Consider the following 18,847-nt stretch of genomic DNA (forward strand, 5'->3'; position numbering starts at 1 on the left):
AGCGAGAAACAGAAGACCGTCTTCGCTGTAAGACAACTGAAAACTAGAGTCTTGAGCTGGTGGAAGCTATTGGCAGATACGATGCCACGAGGAGAAGCCATAAGGATGTCATGGGAGGAGTTATTGGAACAGTTGAAAATGCAGTACTGCTCGGAGATAGATCTGATAGACCTAAACAACGAGTTTCAGAACCTGAAGAAAAGGGAAGATGAGTGTTGATGAGTATGCCACCGCATTCACCGAGAGGATGAAGCTATTCCCCTACTTGGTGCCTACTGAAATCTCCAAGATTGATAGGTTTGCTAACAGACTGCCCACTGAATTTGGCCCAATGATCAAAATGGCACCTACCTTGAAAGCAGCTGTTAGGGCAGCTAAGAATGTAGAGGCCCAGATAAGAGAAAATGGTCTAGAAAAAGATAAGGTAGGAGAGAAGCGGAAGTTTGAAGGATCTTCGAGGTCGAACAAGGAAAGCAAATTCTCAAAGCTTGGGGGAGGAGATGGAGGTGAAGCAAGATGGTGTGATAAATGTAAGAAGAAGCATGGTGGGAAGTGCAACAAAGAAGTGACTTGTTACAAGTGTGGGAGGACTGGTCACTATTCCAAAGACTGCACACATGATGAAAAAGTATGCTACGGATGTGGAGGCAAGGGGCACATGTCCAAAGACTGCCCAAGGAAAAATAAAGCAGCACGACCAGAAACACCACCAAGGCCAAGGGCATTTCACATGATCCTCGATGAAGCAGAAAACCGTGCGAGGAATCAAGGATGAGGACTTCATATCGGAAGATCAAGTTATGTAGTAGCCATAGTATTTTATGATGTAGCCTATTAGAGGCATAGTCTAGGGTGAACTTGAACACCTATGTAATAGTTTCAAGAAATAATAAAATCTTCGTTTTGTTATCTGGTGTGTTAAATTGTTGTGTGATTTGCTGGATGGTGACTTGGGAAACTACGGGACAATACTTGGGACGAGTATGAGTAGGTGTGAATGGTAGTAGAGGTCTATACTACCGGAAGCACAGGACTCACACTTGGATCAGGGAAAGTCACAAGGTCACCGAGAAGATAGTAATTGATTTCATTTTATTCAAGTGTGTTGTTACCATCGTTTCAGTAATGACTAAGAAGATTGTTGATATTCCGACCCTAGTGGTCATATTCCATTGAGTCCGACTACGATGAGTAGGTTACGTGGTTCAGAGAACCAAGTTTGATGAAGCGTCCGACTTAAACCAAACGATTGGAATCAAAGCGATCAATAGAAATATCATGCTCGTTGTTAAAGAAGTTGATAGCTAGAAATGCCTAATGTTAAAGTGTGATTATATCACATTAGAACATGAAGGAAGGCATAGTCTGTTTTAGAGTTTAACTCTAAGAGACCTAAGTCTAAGAGTTGCAACGTACGATGATAGGTCATAAGAATATGACACATCGATCCATAGTAGTAGTAAAAGAAATTATCTCAAGTTCGTATCCAGGGAGGATCGAGATTGTGACTTGAAGGTCATAATTGGGAGTCTAGCCTGAGGTAGAGAGCAGGTGCACGATTGAGTACTGCTTGCAGTCAATGAGTCTAAGATATAGACTTGAAGGAATGTAGAAGTTATAATTATTACCTAGGATGAAGAGATGACGTATGGAGTCATTATATGACCCTGTTTCGTTGATAATTCCGGGACGTAATCATCCTAAGGGGGAGATAATTGTAACGCCCGCAAATCCGGGCTAGTCAAATTAGAGGCAATAGGGGTCGAAAACGACTTTTCGACAAAAGATTATTTAGAACTTAACCAAGATGTAGGATATGTCGCCAGGTTTCCGTACATATAAAGAACGCCGAAATCCGAGTTATAACGAAGAAGTTATGACCCGTCGAAGTTTCGTGACGGAACCGGCACGACACCGGGAAGCGTAAATAGTGAATTTACGATAGAGCAAGATTTAGCCTTAGCAATCTAAACAAAGGTCGTAGAATATGTTAAACTAAGAACATCAATAAAAAGAACGCTCAAATCTGACTTCGTATGAAGAAGTTATGATTTTTCGAAGTTTCGGACTAGCAGTGTACAGCCCGAAATTCGAATATTAGATCGAGCGGTTTTAGCAGACACGACCTAAATGAGAATCGAAGATCTCGTTAAAAGTAGCGTAACAAGAAAAAGATGGGCGGATACGGATGTCGGATGAAGAAGTTATGAGGATTTAACGGACCAATCATATCCCGGCCCGTTAATAATATAAAATTTAAAATCGAGCCAAAATTAGCCGACGGAGTCTAAACGAAAGTTGTAGAGTACGTTCCCGCCTTCGCGTGGATATAAAGAACGTCGAAAACGGAGCTCGTACGCTAAAGTTACGAATTTTTAAAGTTTATGATCGTATTTGCGAAGGCTGATGAGGATTGATGACGTGGCATGTTGTGGGCCGTCCGATGATGGTCTTAGATCTCGCTTCGGATCATGCCACAAAGCCTCGCCCTACGCCCCGCGTACGAGATCCGGAACGCCCCGCGTAAACCTCGGTCTGATCCATCCGACGAGTGGAAGACAGCTGGGTCCGAGCTGGAGTTCTTATCCGAGGAGTACGCCCAGCGTAATGTCCGAAGCCTGACCCTACAAATTTATGTGCGAGGCTGCCATTTCTCTTCACCCCAAAACCTCTTCTTTCTCTCACTACTTTCTCTCTCTAGCACCTCTAAACACCCCTAAGCCCTAGATAAAACCCCTAGCTCCCGAGGGAAGCCCCGAGGCTCCCGGAGTCCCGAGAAAAAGGAGTTTTTCGGTTTCGAAACACTGCTCCAGTTAAGTTCCGGTTTTCGATAAAATTCGCTGTAAGTGTGCTACGCTTACGCAATTTTTAATAAAGCTTTCAAATAATTATAGAAATGTTATTAGGTCCTTAAAATAATTATTTGGGCTATTATTATGAGTTATATTAAGTGTTATTAACGCTTAATAATAGTCAGACTAATTAATTTGTCGCGGTTATCGTTAGACTAAACCCTAGTGGTATTGGTACTAGGTTTTATCGAAGGAATATCGTTTTGAGAGTATTGAAGCGCTGTCCGAGTGCTGAGTCACCACCTTTCAAGTGAGTGCATAGTCCCTTTCATCTTACACATAGATATGAAGTATTTTATATAAACTACGTGCTATGTGTACATATTATCTGAATACTTGCTGTCTATGCTGGATGAACGTTTTATACATTTTTTAAGGGATTTAAACTGTATACGTATTTTATATATACGAATATGTTGGGTATGAGATGGGTAGATGAATGATGAAGATGATGTGAGTATACATTGGCAGCTATAGACTTAGTGCCTATGGGACGAACACCGGTAGCTATGGACTTAGTACCTGTTAGACGTTGGTAGCTATGGATTTAGTACCTGTTAGGAATCGGTAGCTATGGACTTAGTACCTATTAGTTAGATGCTGGTAGCTATGGACTTAGTACATGTTAGGAATTGGTAGCTATGGACTTAGTACCTATTAGATGAACACTGGTAGCTATGGATTTAGTACCCGATGAGTAGACTATAGCAGCTATGGAATTAGTGCTTTACGAACGAACATTCTATGGATTTAGTGCCAGTCCTATAACCCTGGAAGTAAGGGACTTTGGAATAAATGAATGCAGGATATATGACTCTTAGGTTAAATCCTTAAGAGTAAAGAAGATAATGGGGATGGGTAATTGGGTGGATTGTTTGATTGTTTAACATAATAATTATATTATTGTGGGTTGAAAACCCTATGTACTCACTAGGTTTCCCAACCTGACCCACTCAGTTTATTTATATCACAGGTGACGATATGAAGTGACATTACACTGAGAGATTTAAAGAGATGTAGATCACTAGTGTAAATAATTGTAAGTTCTGTTTATGCTTATGTTTCTGTATTAACGATGGCATCCCAAACGTTTTAAAATGAAATAAATACGTTTCTTCGAAAATGTTTTAATAACGTATTTACCATGTTTTTCTGGGAACAAATTCCGCAACATTTTTATGAAAAGAAGTACTCTGATTTTTACAAAGCATAAACAAAATCGGTCTTTTCTGGCCGTGAAAATGGGGATGTCACATACGTGGGTGGAGTATGCGTAATCAACACGCCCATGGGTAAGCGTAGCGTACTCTTTAGTACGCCCAGTGTACCCACTTGTCACCATTTCCTATCTAGGGCTAATTTCGACAACTTGGACAAGAAGAAAGGTTAAAGAGATATACCTGAATTTCGGGGTGTTACAATTCTCCCCCATTAGAATCAGACTTCGTCTTTGAAGTCTCCTGCCGTAAATAACTCTGGATGCTGCTCCCGCATCTCCGACTCTGGTTCCCAGGTCAGCTTGGACCCTCTCCGGTGTTGCCATTGGATCTAAACCAGGGGTACCTCCTTGTTCCTCAGAACCTTGATCTTCCGATCCAAGATCGCGATCGACCTCTCAATGTAATTCAGGCTCGCGTCAACCTGGATATCCTCTAACGGCACTACCGCCGTCTCATCGGCTATACACTTCCTTAACTAGGATACGTGGAAGGTATCATGGATCCGACTCAACTCCTCAGGTAGCTCTAAACGGTATGCTACCTTGCCCACTCTAACGATCACCCTGAAAGGGCCAATGTATCGGGGCCCCAGTTTGCCCCTCTTCCTGAACCGAATCACTCCTTTCCAAGGAGATACCTTCAGGAGAACAAATTCTCCAACATGGAACTCGAGCACGAATCATCGCCTATCTGCGTAACTCTTCTGGTGACTCTGGGCTGTTAGTAATCTCTGTCTGACCTACTGAATCTGCTCAGTCGTCTTAAGCACTATCTCGGTGCTACCTAGGGATGAGCAAAAGGACCGAATCGGCTGGAACCGACCCAAACCGGACCCGACCCGGGAACCGGCTTCGGCCAAAATCAAGAACCGAACCGGCCCGACGGTTCTACCAGTTCCGGTTCTACCGGTTCCCGGTTCCTACCGGTTCTTGTCGTGTATTCAAATGTTGGAACCGGTCCTCGAAAAATAGCATCATACGGTTCCGGTTTTTGTCGGTTCTACCGGTTTCGGTTATATCTGTTCCGGTTCCTACCGGTTCCCGGTTCCAAAAATCCACAAAAATAATGTCCCGGTCCTGGCCCGACCGGTTCCATCGGGTTCCGGTTCCGATTCCAATGCCGGTTTTGTTGGAATAGTGTCTAAGGCTGCAACTATATTAGGCAAGTATTTGACCCGATTGTGCATGGTCCTTTTGGGTTGCCTTCACCATAGCAACTTGACAGGATGATTTATAATGAGAGAAGAAATATTATTAATATATTATGAGAATAATATAAGGAATAGTAATATTGTTATTTGATTAATATGAGTCATAAATTAATTAGGAATTAATTTGGTGACTTAAGGAGATTAATTAAATAAAAGGGCATAAACTGTCAATTGTATGATAGTTGTACTTTGGGTTATAATCCCTTAAGGATAAGGGGTGGACGGTTTTAGGGGCTTTGGATAGACCTAGAAATCATTCAAGGCTTATCATAAGGAGATTGGATTGCTTAGGGCCTAAGTTATCTAATTAGGGTTTAAGGGTGAAACCCTAGGAGCCTCACAAGTATAAATAGACCCATGGGGTCAAGGAAATCGACACTCTTGCCTTTGGAAGAACCCTGGCCGATTTCTTGCCCCTCCCCTCTCTCTCCAATCATCCTCTTGCTAAGTTGGTGTTTGTAAGCCATTAGAGGAGTGACAATTATGACTCTAAGCTCCAAGGACAAGAAGATTCAAGCAAGCAACTTAAGGTAATCTTCTAGATCTTTTTTCTTATATTATTACCTAGATCTATTGTTCAAAAGTCTTGGATACAATGCATGTTCAATTAGAGAAACCTAGATCCAAGCATTATGGTTTGTATGTGCACATAGGAATGTTCATATGGCTAAAACCCATCAGTGGTATCAGAGCCTTGATTGGTTTCTATTGAATTGATGCATTGGTTGCTTGATTGTTGATTGCAAAATTCGATTTTTTGTCTTCTGCCTGATGAACTCGGCGAGTTCCATAGTGGACTCGGCAAGTCCATTGTGGTACTCGGCGAGTTCGAGCGTCAGAAAGAGCTAGTTTCGGGATTTCTTGCTGTTTATCTTATGGAAACTTGCCTTTATCTTAATGGGTCAATATAAATCCGATTTTAATATATATTTGAGTATATCCTTGACCTAATTAAAGATATTTATCAATTAATTGAATAATAATTTCCTTATGTGATAATTGATTAATTATTTTAATTAAATTGATAAATTGTTTTGCAAGAAACACTTAAATAAATCAAATAAAGATAATTATGAGATTAAATGGTTAATTTGAATTATTTGTTATTTGATCCCCTATGTTTTGAAAAGTTTAAAACTTGCCCTCAAGTTTTGAAATTTATGTTTTGTGATTAAAAGTTTAATTTAGACAATTTAAATTTCAAACCCTAGAATTTTACAAGTTTAAAATTCAACCCTATACTAATATAATATTACAAGATTAATATGTATATATATATATATATATATATATATATATATATATATATATATGTATAACTAAAATGCTAGTCTTACCGTTAGTAGGCCTCATTCACGAAGCCGGTCTATAAGGTGGGTATAAGGTTGCGGCCTATAAAATGGCACTTAATGGTTGTACACTCACACCCACCGCTTGCTTGATCGGTGGAGGGTCGTTAGCCGAACGGGTAGGATAGGGCAACCTCATCTCCTCATTAAAAGTATAATATGAAATACAAAGTAACTACATGTTTTTCAAAAAATTCCCAATCCTAGGTACTTTAGGAAAAGTGAATTGATGCAATCCCATGAAATTACACTTTGCACCCTTGCTAAGAAGTTAGTGGAGTGTGTGTGGTTTACTGGCACACTAATTGGTTCTAAGAAAAGGTGGCAAAGGGTGATTCATTGTTTATCGTAGTTCGATGGAGCGTGTGTGGTTTACCGGCACATCGAACAAGTGATTGTTACAATGAAGGCACCGTGTAGATTTGCATGGTAATTCACACCCACTTTGTGATCCTCGGTATCCCAGTCACAAACGAGAGGGGCATATCGAGATTTAAACATGCCATTGAAAAGTTCAATGAATCTCATCCAAACCTAGGAATTTTCAATACATTTAGAACTTAAAGTTATGTTTTCATGGTGGAGAATTAGGGAATCGTCATTCACTTACCTTCAAATTGTTTGCATGTTAGATTACGGCATCCCTTTTCTAATATGTAAATATTGTTGTTGGATCCTAGCCCTAATTTTTCTTATTGGGTGATAATTAGGGATTCAAATTCTAATCTATCTTTGTCCTTTCTATTTGTAGATGTCGAACGTGAACAACGCTGCTGCTAGTTCATTCACATTGATGAGCCTTTGCCAAAAGGTGACTTTCAATGGAACGAACTTTAGCGAATGGATAAGATACATTCGCACGATTGCTCGCTACGAGGACAAGGAGTATGTCCTCGATGAGAAGCTCGAGAAGATCAATCCAGAAATCGCTACTCCGGCTGAAATGACTGCTTTTGAGACTCATGAACGTGATGCGACAAAGGTTCATTGCATCATGATAGCCACAATGAACACCGAATTCCAAAAGTCCTACGAGGACATGTATCCGTATGAAATGCACCAAGACTTATTGGAGAGATACCATCAAAACGCGAGGCAGGAACGTTACGAGATCTTCACTAACGTGATCTCCGCTAAAATGGGTCATGGAGAATCTCTAACCGTGCACCTGCAAAAGATCCAAAGGTATGTCGATCGTCTTCGCAAGTTGAATGTTGACTTTGGGGAAGACTTGGCTATCGACATGGTGCTTCACTCCTTGCCTCCGTGTTACAATCAATTTAGGATGACCTACCACATGAACAAGGAATAGGTCACCCTAAGTAAGCTCCAAGGTCTCCTAAGGGTTGCTGAGAGCAACCTCAAGGACAAGTCTGTTGCACCAACTCCCAATCCACCAGCTGCTCCTGTTTTGGCAATTGGGCAAGGTAGGGGTAAGAAGAGGAAGACTCCGTTTAAGAGCTACCGCAAGGGAAAGTCCTGATATCTTTCCTCTTCTAGTGGGACCAAAGTTTATCCTGCTAAGCCTAACCCTAACCCAAAGGAGGCAGAGTGCCACCATTGCCACAAAATAGGGCATTGGAAGAGAAGCTGCCAAGAATACCTGCAAGCCATCAGGGAAGGAAAGATCGAGCCGTCTTTCGCAGGTATATACACAATTAAATCTAATGATTCATCTCATGCTATTTCTTAGGTCCTAGATACCGGGTGTGGTTACCACATTTGTTCTGAATTGCAGGGACTGAGAAGAAATATGGATGTGGAGCATGGAAGAATAAATCTAATCATGGGGAACAGAAGATCGTCGCCTGTGACCAAGATTGGAGTGTATTCTTTAGTGCTTAGTAATGGTTTATGTTTAGATTTGAATAATTGTTGCTACTCGCCAGAAATGGCAAGAAACATCATTTCGATTCATGGTTTGTTTAGACAAGGATTTAGATTTTCTTTTAATAATGAGAATGGTTCAATTTATGCTTATCTAAATGGTGTCTCATATTTTGAAGCAATGCCATGTAATGGAATTTATGAAACTGTTATGATTGTAGATAACCTAGGAAATGATGTTTTGTGCATGGATTCTTCCAATAGTATGGATAAAGCATCCTTGTGGCATTGTCGTCTTCGACATGTCAACAAGAAGCACATAGCCCAACTCCAAAAGGATGGAGTGTTGGAGTCATTCGACCTTAGGGAAGATGACACATGCGAGTCTTGTTTAGTTGGAAAGATGACCAAGTCACCCTTCACTAGCACATGTGAAAGGGGTGAGGGTTTATTGGACCTCATACATACCGATGTATGTGGATCCTTTAGATCAACCACGAAGGATGGGAACCGCTTCTATGTGAATTTTACCGATGACTATAGTAGATATGGGTATATCTACTTAATAAAGCAAAAGTCAGAAACGTTTGAAAAGTTCAAAGAGTTCAAGAATGAAGTGGAGAATCAATTGGGCAGGAAAATCAAGATGCTTCGATCCGATCGAGGAGGAGAGTACTTAAGTCTTGAATTCCACGACTATATCAAAGAATGTGGAATAGTTTCACAATTGACGCCACCTAGGACACCACAGTTGAATGGTGTGGCAGAAAGGCGTAATCGAACCTTGTTAGACATGGTCCGCTTTATGATGAGTCGTGCTTTACTACCTATCTCATTCTGGGGGTATGCCTTAGAGACTGCTGCACATATCCTTAACCGAGTCCCTACTAAGAAGGTTGCCAAAACACCTCACGAGATGTGGACAGGGAAAGCTCCCTCGTTAGCACATATTAAGGTTTGGGGTTGCGAGGCTTTCGTAAGACGAGATACTCACGACAAGCTCGAACCTCGTAGTGAGCGATGTATTTTCATCGGCTACCCGTAGAAATCCTTTGGATATCTCTTCTATAGACCAAAGGACAATGTTGTCTTCGTTGCGAGGAGAGGAGTTTTCTGAGAACGAGAACTCATAAGCCAAGGAGACAGTGGGAGGCAAATCAAGCTTGAAGAGATTCAAGAATCGATTGATGAAGGAACCTTTACCGCTGGCGCTCAACCCGAGGATGAAACTCCGGTTGAACCGATTGACGAATCCTTACGTCTTAGACGTTCCAAAAGAGTTAGAGTTCAACCCCAGTTTTATGGTTTTCATATTACTACCGAAGGGGACACGTATATTAGTGATGGTACACTAATAAATCTTGATGAACCTAATAGCTATAAGGAAGCCATGGCAGGCCCGAAGTCTGCAAAATGGAAGGAGGCAATGGACAGCAAGATCCAATCCATGTATGACAACCAAGTTTGGAATTTGGTTGATAATGTGCCCGGACGTAAGACCGTTGGGTGCAAATGGATCTTCAAGAAGAAGATCGACGTGGATGGAAACGTACACACATATAAGGCGCGATTGGTTGCGAAGGGCTTTACTCAAACTCCTGGAGTTGACTATGATGAGACCTTCTCACCAGTTGCGAAGATAAAATATATTAGAGTGATGCTAGAAATTGCCGCATTTCATGATTATGAGATTTGGCAAATGGATGTCAAGACCGCTTTCCTTAATGGGAAGTTGGCCGAGGATGTTTACATAGCTTAGCTAGAGGGTTTTGTTGATCCGAAGCATCCAAATTGAGTGTGTAAGCTTGAGAAGTCCATTTATGGACTTAAGCAAGCGTCTCGCAGATGGAATCTTTTGCTTCGACGAGAAAGTTAAAGAGTTTGGATTTGTACGAAGCCAAGATGAATCATGTGTATATGTCAAAGCCAGTGGGAGTATAGTAAGCTTCCTCATTCTGTATGTCGATGACATACTACTCATAGGAAACAACGTCTCGAAACTGCAGGAGGTCAAGTCCTGGCTCGGGAAGTGCTTCGCTATGAAGGACCTCGGAGAGGCTTCCTATATTCTGGGAATAAGGATAGTGAGAGAACGAAGTAAGAGACTAATAGGACTTAGTCAGAACACTTACTTAGATAAAGTACTGAAACGTTTTAGTATGGAAAACTCGAAGAAGGGAGAATTACCGATACAAAGTAATGCCAAGTTGAGTAAGACTCAAAGTCCGAGTACCGAAGCTGAAATAGCAGAAATGAGCCGAGTCCCATACGCTTCCGCAGTTGGCTCAATCATGTATGCTATGACTTGTACTCGCCCTGATGTGGCCTTTGCTTTGAGCATGGTTAGTAGTATCAAGGGAACCCTGGCAGAGCCCATTGGATTGCGGTCAAGAATATCATTAAGTACCTTCGGAGGACGAAGGAATGTTTTTTAGTCCTCGGAGGGAGTGATGACTTGAAGGTGCGAGGGTATAGTGACACCCGCTTTCAGATCGACAGGGACAACTACCGTTCGCAGTCGGGCTGGGTCTTTACCCTGAATGGAGGAGCAGTGACTTGGAAAAGTTCCAAACAGGAAACCGTAGCTGATTCAACGTGCGAATCAGAGTACATTGCAGCGAGCGAAGCATCGAAGGAGGCAATATGGTTGAAGAACTTCATCGGTGATTTTGGAGTTGTACCTGCCATAAAGGAGCCCATGGAAATTTTTTGTGATAATGAAGGAGCGGTTGTCTTGACCAAGGAACCGAGGGATCATGATAGATCTCGACATATTGACAAAAAATATAACTTTATTAGACATCGAGTAGAAGAAGGACAACTCGTGGTTAAGAGGATATCATCAGAAGATAACCTAGCAGATCCGCTTACAAAGGGACTGAGCAGGGTTAAACACTTGCAGCATGCTAGGAGTATTGGGCTAAAAAATGATATTAGTATAGATTAGATCGTATTAGAAACGTGTAATAGAGAAATGTAATTAACATTTGATGATTAAATAAAGGAGTATTATTTATGAGTAATGTTACTGTCTTATGTTAATTGTTTAGCTATTGTTTCACTTTGCATGTTTTGACTTCCAAAGTAATTGAATTTATTAAGAATAATCGAATTATTCAAACAATCCACAATCATTCATATGTTGGAAGTAGGTATGAATGAAGATTGTCATGAATTGGTGTGTAGATTGTCTAAATGGTATTAGACATAGCAAAAGTTTGCTGCAACGTTCATGAGTGCTTATGAACTAGTTTTGAGCATTGGAACAAACCCGCGCATGCTGGAATCACCTTATGGAATATGATAAAAAGGGTGATCGCAAGACGATAATATCATATGGTCTTAAAACCTAAATATATGGTTTGTTATTTTTTAATTGGTTGTACATTGATAATGCGAAACCGCTTCAGTAACTTGATGTTATAAAACACATTGTTGTGTATAGTTGATTAATGAATAAGTAAATGTATATAAGTCGAAGTTTATCTGTTACTTTTATCCTAAGAGGGTAAAAGCGATATCTCGGCCGCTCGATGATTTGATTTGACTTATGTGCCGGGCCCGGTTAGAACTAAATTGATGTGTTCGATTAAGTTCAATGTCGAATAAATCTGAGATCGAGAAACCAATTGCTGGACAATAGATTCCATAGAATTTTCCGCATGATATTTAAATAGAGGACTGTACGATCCCTTATCTAAAGGACAGGACTGATAAGATCAGAGTTTGACAGCGTCTTTGAGAGCTACGATTGCTAATCGGATTATACTTGTGTATATAGTTACTAGACTTATCCAAGTGGGAGACTGTTGGAATAGTGTCTAAGGCTGCAACTATATTAGGCAAGTATTTGACCCGATTGTGCATGGTCCTTTTGGGTTGCCTTCACCATAGCAACTTGACATGATGATTTATAATGAGAGAAGAAATATTATTAATATTTTATGAGAATAATATAAGGAATAATAATATTGTTATTTGATTAATATGAGTCATAAATTAATTAGGAATTAAATTGGTGACTTAAAGAGATTAATTAAATAAAAGGGCATAAACTGTCAATTGTATGATAGTTGTACTTTGGGCTATAACCCCTTAAGGATAAGGGGTGGACAGTTTTAGGGGATTTGGATAGACCTAGAAATCGTCCAAGGCTTATCATAAGGAGATTGGATGGCTTAGGGCCTAAGTTATCCAATTAGGGTTTAAGGGTGAAACCCTAGGAGCCTCACAAGTATAAATAGACCCATGGGGTCAAGGAAATCGGCACTCTTGCCTTTGGAAGAACCCTGGCCGACTTCTTGCCGCTCCCCTCTCTCTCTAATCATCCTCTTGCTAAGTTGGTGTTTGTAAGCCATTAGAGGAGTGACAATTGTGACTCTAAGCTCCAAGGACAAGAAGATTCAAGCAAGCAACTTAAGGTAATCTTCTAGATCTGTTTTTCTTATGTTATTACCTAGATCTATTGTTCAAAAGTCTTGGATACAATGCATGTTCAATTAGAGAAACCTAGATCCAAGCATTAGGGTTTGTATGTGCATATAGGAATGTTCATATGGCTAAAATCCATCAGGTTCCGGCCGATTCTCCGGTCCATATGCTCATCCCTAGTGCTACCTATCACTCGCTGTCCTACCTATCCCCAACAGATGGGGGTCCTACACCTCCTCCCATATAGCAGCTCAAAGGGAGGCATACCAATACTCGAATGGTGGCTGTTGTTGTAGGAAAACTCAGTCAAAGGTAGGTATGTGTCCCAACTTCCATCGAAGTCCATAACACATGCTCTAAGCATGTGCTCGAGCGTCTGTATCATCCGCTCGCTCTATCCATCCGTCTGTGGGTGGTAGGCAGTACTGAAGTGCATCCTCGTACCCAACTTCTCATGGAACTTCTTCCAGAACCTGGAAGTGAAACGTACATCTCAGTTTGACACAATCGAGATCGACACTCCATGCCGCGACACCACCTCTGTCACATATATCTCTGCCAGCCTCTCTGCAGAAGAACTCTCACTGATAGCAAGAAAGTGAGCGCTCTTTGTCAGCCGATCCACAATCACCCAAATTCCATCAACACCTCTCGCGGTCCTCGACAATTTGGTGATAAAATCCATAGAAATATGTTCCCACTTCCACTGGGGAACCTCTAATGGCTGCAACTTGCCATGCGGACGCTGGTGCTCGGCCTTAACCCGACGACAGGTCAAACACCTCTTGACGACCCATGCAACATCCCTCTTCATACAAGGCCACCAATAATCTATCTTCAGGTCCAAATACATCTTAGTGGCCCCGGGATGGATCGAAAATATCGATCTATGCGCCTCCTCCATCAGGGTGCTACGTGCCCCGCCCGTATATGACACCCAAATCCGACCATGAAAGGTCATAAGCCCTCGGCTATCCGTCACAAACTCGGATACCTGTCCAATCACCCGCTCCCTCTTGCGGTTCTCCGGTCTCACAGCCTCTGCATGGGCCTCTCGAATGTTATCAAATACCGGAGTCATCACCGTCATCCTCATACATATATCCCAAATCGGGGCATTCTCCGCCTTGCGACTCAGAGCATTGGCTACCATGTTAGCCTTGCCCGGGTGATACATGATCTCACAGTTGTAATCCTTTACCACATCCAACCATCTCCTCCGGCGCATATTCAGGTTGGGCCGATCCATCAGGTACTTTAGACTCTTGTGGTCCGTGTATATGGTACACCGAACCCCATACAAATAATGGCGCCATATCTTGAGGGTGAAAACTACTGCCCCCAAATCCAAATGATGGGTGGGATACCTCGTCTCATGAGGCTTCAACTGCCTCGATGCATATGCTATCACATGCCCTCTTTGCATGAGCACCGCTCCTAACCCGGCTAAGATGCGTCACAGTATACCACAAAATCCTCCATTCCCTCGGGAAGGGATAACATCGGGGCTTCGCATAGTCTTTGGTGAAGAGTCTCAAACGAGGTCTGCTGCTCGGGACCCCAAACAAAAGCAACTCCCTTCCGGGTCAATCTGGTGAGGGGAACGACTATCTTGGAGAAATATCTGATAAACCTCCTATAGTAGCCGGCCAACCCCAGAAAACTCCTGATCTTGGTGGGGGATCTCGGCACCTCCCAACTCATAACCGCCTCGATCTTGACCGGATCGACCAATATTCCATTCTGATTAACGAGGTGTCCTAAGAACTGGACCTCCCGTAACCAGAAATCACACTTGGAGAATTTGGCATAAAGCCTCTCTGATCTCAACACCCCAAGGATCTCTCTCAGATGCTCCTCATGTTGCTCTCTAGATCTCGAATACACTAGAATGTCGTCGATGAACACAATCACCATAACGATCCAACATCAGCCTGCACACCCGATTCATGAGATCCATGAACACTGTGGGTGCATCGATGAGCCCAAAAGGCATCACCACGAACTCGTAATGCCCATAACGAGTCCTGAACGCCGTCTTCGGGATATCCTCATCCCACACCCTCATCTGATGATAACCTGACCTCAAGTCAATCTTGGAGAACCAAGATGCACCCTGCAACTGATCGAACAGATCGCCGATCCTCGGTAGTGGATAACGGTTCTTGACCATCAACTTGTTAAACTCCCGGTAATCAATACACATCCGATGTGTACCATCCTTCTTCTTGACAAAAAGGATCGGCGCTCCCCACGGTGAGCTACTCAGTCGAATGAATCCCTTCCCCAGCAACTCCTGAAGCTGCGAGGATAACTCTTGTATCTCTGGTGGCGCAAGGTGATAGGGTGCCTTGGCAATAGGCGCTGCTCCCGGAACCAAATCAATGTGAAACTCCACCTGCCTCTCCGGAGGCACCACTGACAACTCCTTGGGGAAAACATCTGAGAACCCACGCACTAACGGGACCTCATCGAATGAACTTGGCCTTTCGGCGGCAACTCGTGTATCCATGACATAGGCTACAAACCCTCTGCAGCCCTGCTATAGACTCTGCCTCGCTCTAGCAGCCGTGCAAAACGCTAACCCAGATCGGGTACCCTCGCCATACACCGTAAGTACTCCCCCACTAGTGTGACAACCCGAAATTTCCATTCTGAACAAACCATATCAAGCCAATAGAAGTTAGAACAGTTACAGTGAAAATCCAGACTTTTGAGTATTTCAGGATTTACACTTAAAGAGATATCAGGAGAGTGGATGCACTAGGGTTTTGTGCAACACTGTTATTCCAAAACTCTATGATATTAGAGTTCATTCCAGGAATAGAATATTTTATGCCAAAAATCTCAGGACTATATATAGAAATCTGAACCATATTTATTCATTAGTTACATTTCCAACTAGAGAAAAGCCGAATTCTGTCTCACGGATCTTCGGGTTTTTATCCCAAATCGTGAGTACCTCTATCTAGTTGTATTTTATAGCTTAGATTGTGTTTTATAACATCAAAATTGGATCAAAACCCCAAGATTTGGGAGTTTACCGCCCAAGAACACTTGGAGAGTAAACTCCTTTTTAAGGGCCAAAAGTGTCCCAATGTCCCTAAAAGCCTTGGAAATGAACCTAGAAGCTACCATTACATGTGTAGACCACAAAACAATTAAGAATCAAGGCTAGAAGTGAGTTCATGGCCAAGGAAGTTCTTGGGCCGTGAACTCCATTTTTATGTGCCAAAATGCCCTAAAAGCCTTCCTTAAACCAAGAGACTAATTTAGACATGTACCCTAATGAGTTTAGGACTAGTAAACACCCTTAGAACACCAAGAGTAAGGTGTTCACGGCCCAAGAAGTTCTAGGGCTGTGAACTCCATAAAATAGTGCCAAATGGTGCTATAAACTCTTCTAAAGCCTTGTACAATAGCCTACTTTAGTTCCTAGTTAATTTAAGGACTTGAAAACACCACAAACACCCTCCCAAGGGAGATTAAAACCGTAATCTCCATGGGATTTGGTCCATGGGCCGTAAACTCCTCAAAGGAGTTAAAAAGAAGCCCAAACACTTGTTTAAGCCTAGAAGCACTTCACCACTTGAGTTGTAATAACTTTAAGCTTCATTTAGTGACCCTATAGAGAGTTTACGGCCAGGAGTTTACTCCCCTGGGCCGTAAACTCCAACACGCATGGTCTTTAGACCATCAACTTCCATATGAGGTCTTACATTCCTTTGTTGCAACCCATTAGCCTCCTAGCACTTGACCAAAGTGTTTTCCTTGCATTAGGATGTTTATACATGTTTAATTAGTGTTATAATCACAAATTGTTTATATACATATGTCTTTATATGTAATTAGGACCATTGTGTGTGTCTAAAGTCTTCACTTGACACCTAGCAGTCCTATCTCTTCAGTTCATCCATATCACCCACAATAGGTGAGTTCATACCCCTTAATCAATGTTTTAACTGTTTTTAAATGTTTTATGGGGGGGGGGGGGGAGATACAAGTAGAATCATGCTAGTTATTATATCAATCACTTGTGATTAATAAACAACATTCAAATGATTGGCTACTCATTAGCCATTTTACCAAAAAGTTTTCTCAAAATGTTTTTCATAAACATTTATATGTTTAAAACTCATTATTAAACTGTTCATTTTACTCTGTATGTTACATTTCAAACTTATTTACAATTGTGTTTCAAACAAATGTTTCTTTATACTAAACTGTTTTATCAAACCCATGCCTTGAAACCGTTTTATAGATTGACATCAAGTCGATCTTTTCTTAGATAATAATTATGTTCAAAGGTTTTACAAAACTTATTTTATGCTTTTATATTATCAATTGCATGCCCATATATGTATAATTATATAAGAAATGTTTAAAATACTTAGGAAGGCTATCCACCCTATTTCCTTTTCCTCGATTTGGATGTGGTCTGGTGGGATATCGGGTACCCGTCCGAAGGTCGTTTAAATATTAGTTATATATCATGTGTACATATATAGTCATAAAGGTCCTTCCAGTTCATCCAATGCCCTTGGGTAGCAAGGGTATACATCCATGTCCATACGTACCAGTTAGATTACTAGTAAACTACCATATGGGTAGTCTAGGAAGATACTAGAACTATTACTAGAACACGATATCATACAATGAGTCAGTTCATTCATGAGTCAATACTTTCTAGAACATTACAGTACATTACTATACTTGCTAGATAGAGAGAGCATACATTACAGCTAGAACATTACAGTACATTACTATACTTGCTAGATAGAGAGAGCATACATTACAGCTAGAACATTATAGTACATTACTATACTTACTAGATAGAGAGAACATACATTACAGCTAGACATTACAATACATTACTATACTTGCTAGATAGAGAGAGAACACACAATACAGCTAGCACACGTAGAACATTTCAGTACATTACATATACATAAATACGTTGACATAATTGTGATCCACTGTATCAGAGCATGCCTTCAATGTCATGGCCCGAGTTGTAGCTAGAGTCTCTTGGAGGGAGAGCGTGAGTTTGCGTATAGATCTATACTGGGTTGACTATCCTACACCTTGCTGCTAGCTACAGCCGGACCTGCAGGTCTGCGGGTGCCAAACGTCATTTCTTTTTACGACTTACCTTTGTCGTTGTTATCCAGTCGATAGTATGGTACAATTAATCACATGATGCCTTAATATAAATCCGGTTTAAGGTAGTTAGTACAGCAGTAGTTCTTATAGCACTACACTACAGTACTACATTAATTTTCCCTTTACATATATTTAGTGATCTTTTCACTTAAACATTAAATGTAAAAACTATATTTTGTTAATGATAGTTACACTTGGAAAATTACATACTTTTACAAGAAACGAACATTCATAGCAGTTAGGTCTTGGTAGAAGACTACATTCAGAGCAGTTAGGTCTTGGTAGAAGACACCCTTATATAATAGTAGGAATCATAGGGATTTTTAGGGTTTTTCAAATATTTACAGTTGATTTACAAAACATTGTTATACTTACAGTTCATATACATTCTCAATACTTACAGTTCATATACATACAAATTCTTACATACAAATTAAGACACTAAAATACTTATGATCTCACCAACTTTAAAGCTGATACTCTCTTTCAAAATAACTTCTATCCTCAGGTCAAACATAGACAGGTACCGATGCAAGGTTTAGAGAAGATGGAGCTCGTTCAAGACTCATCTTTCATTTTGATTTATGCTTTAGTATTTATCAAAATTTGACAGAACACACTTGTATAATAATTATATTATTAATGCAATGGATGATGTTGTTGCTTGTTTACTACTTTTCATTGTTGTGATACTGTACATGACGTCCTCTGCCCAGAACGTTTCCGCCGTTCTTGGTTTTGGGGTGTGACAACTAGGGTCTCGTATGGTTACCAACTGACACTCGCATTCGATAA

The sequence above is a fragment of the Lactuca serriola genome, chromosome 3 (genome assembly GCF_051521515.1).
Source record: "Lactuca serriola cultivar US96UC23 chromosome 3, Lser_US96UC23_V15, whole genome shotgun sequence".
NCBI classification, from domain to species: Eukaryota; Viridiplantae; Streptophyta; class Magnoliopsida; order Asterales; family Asteraceae; genus Lactuca; species Lactuca serriola.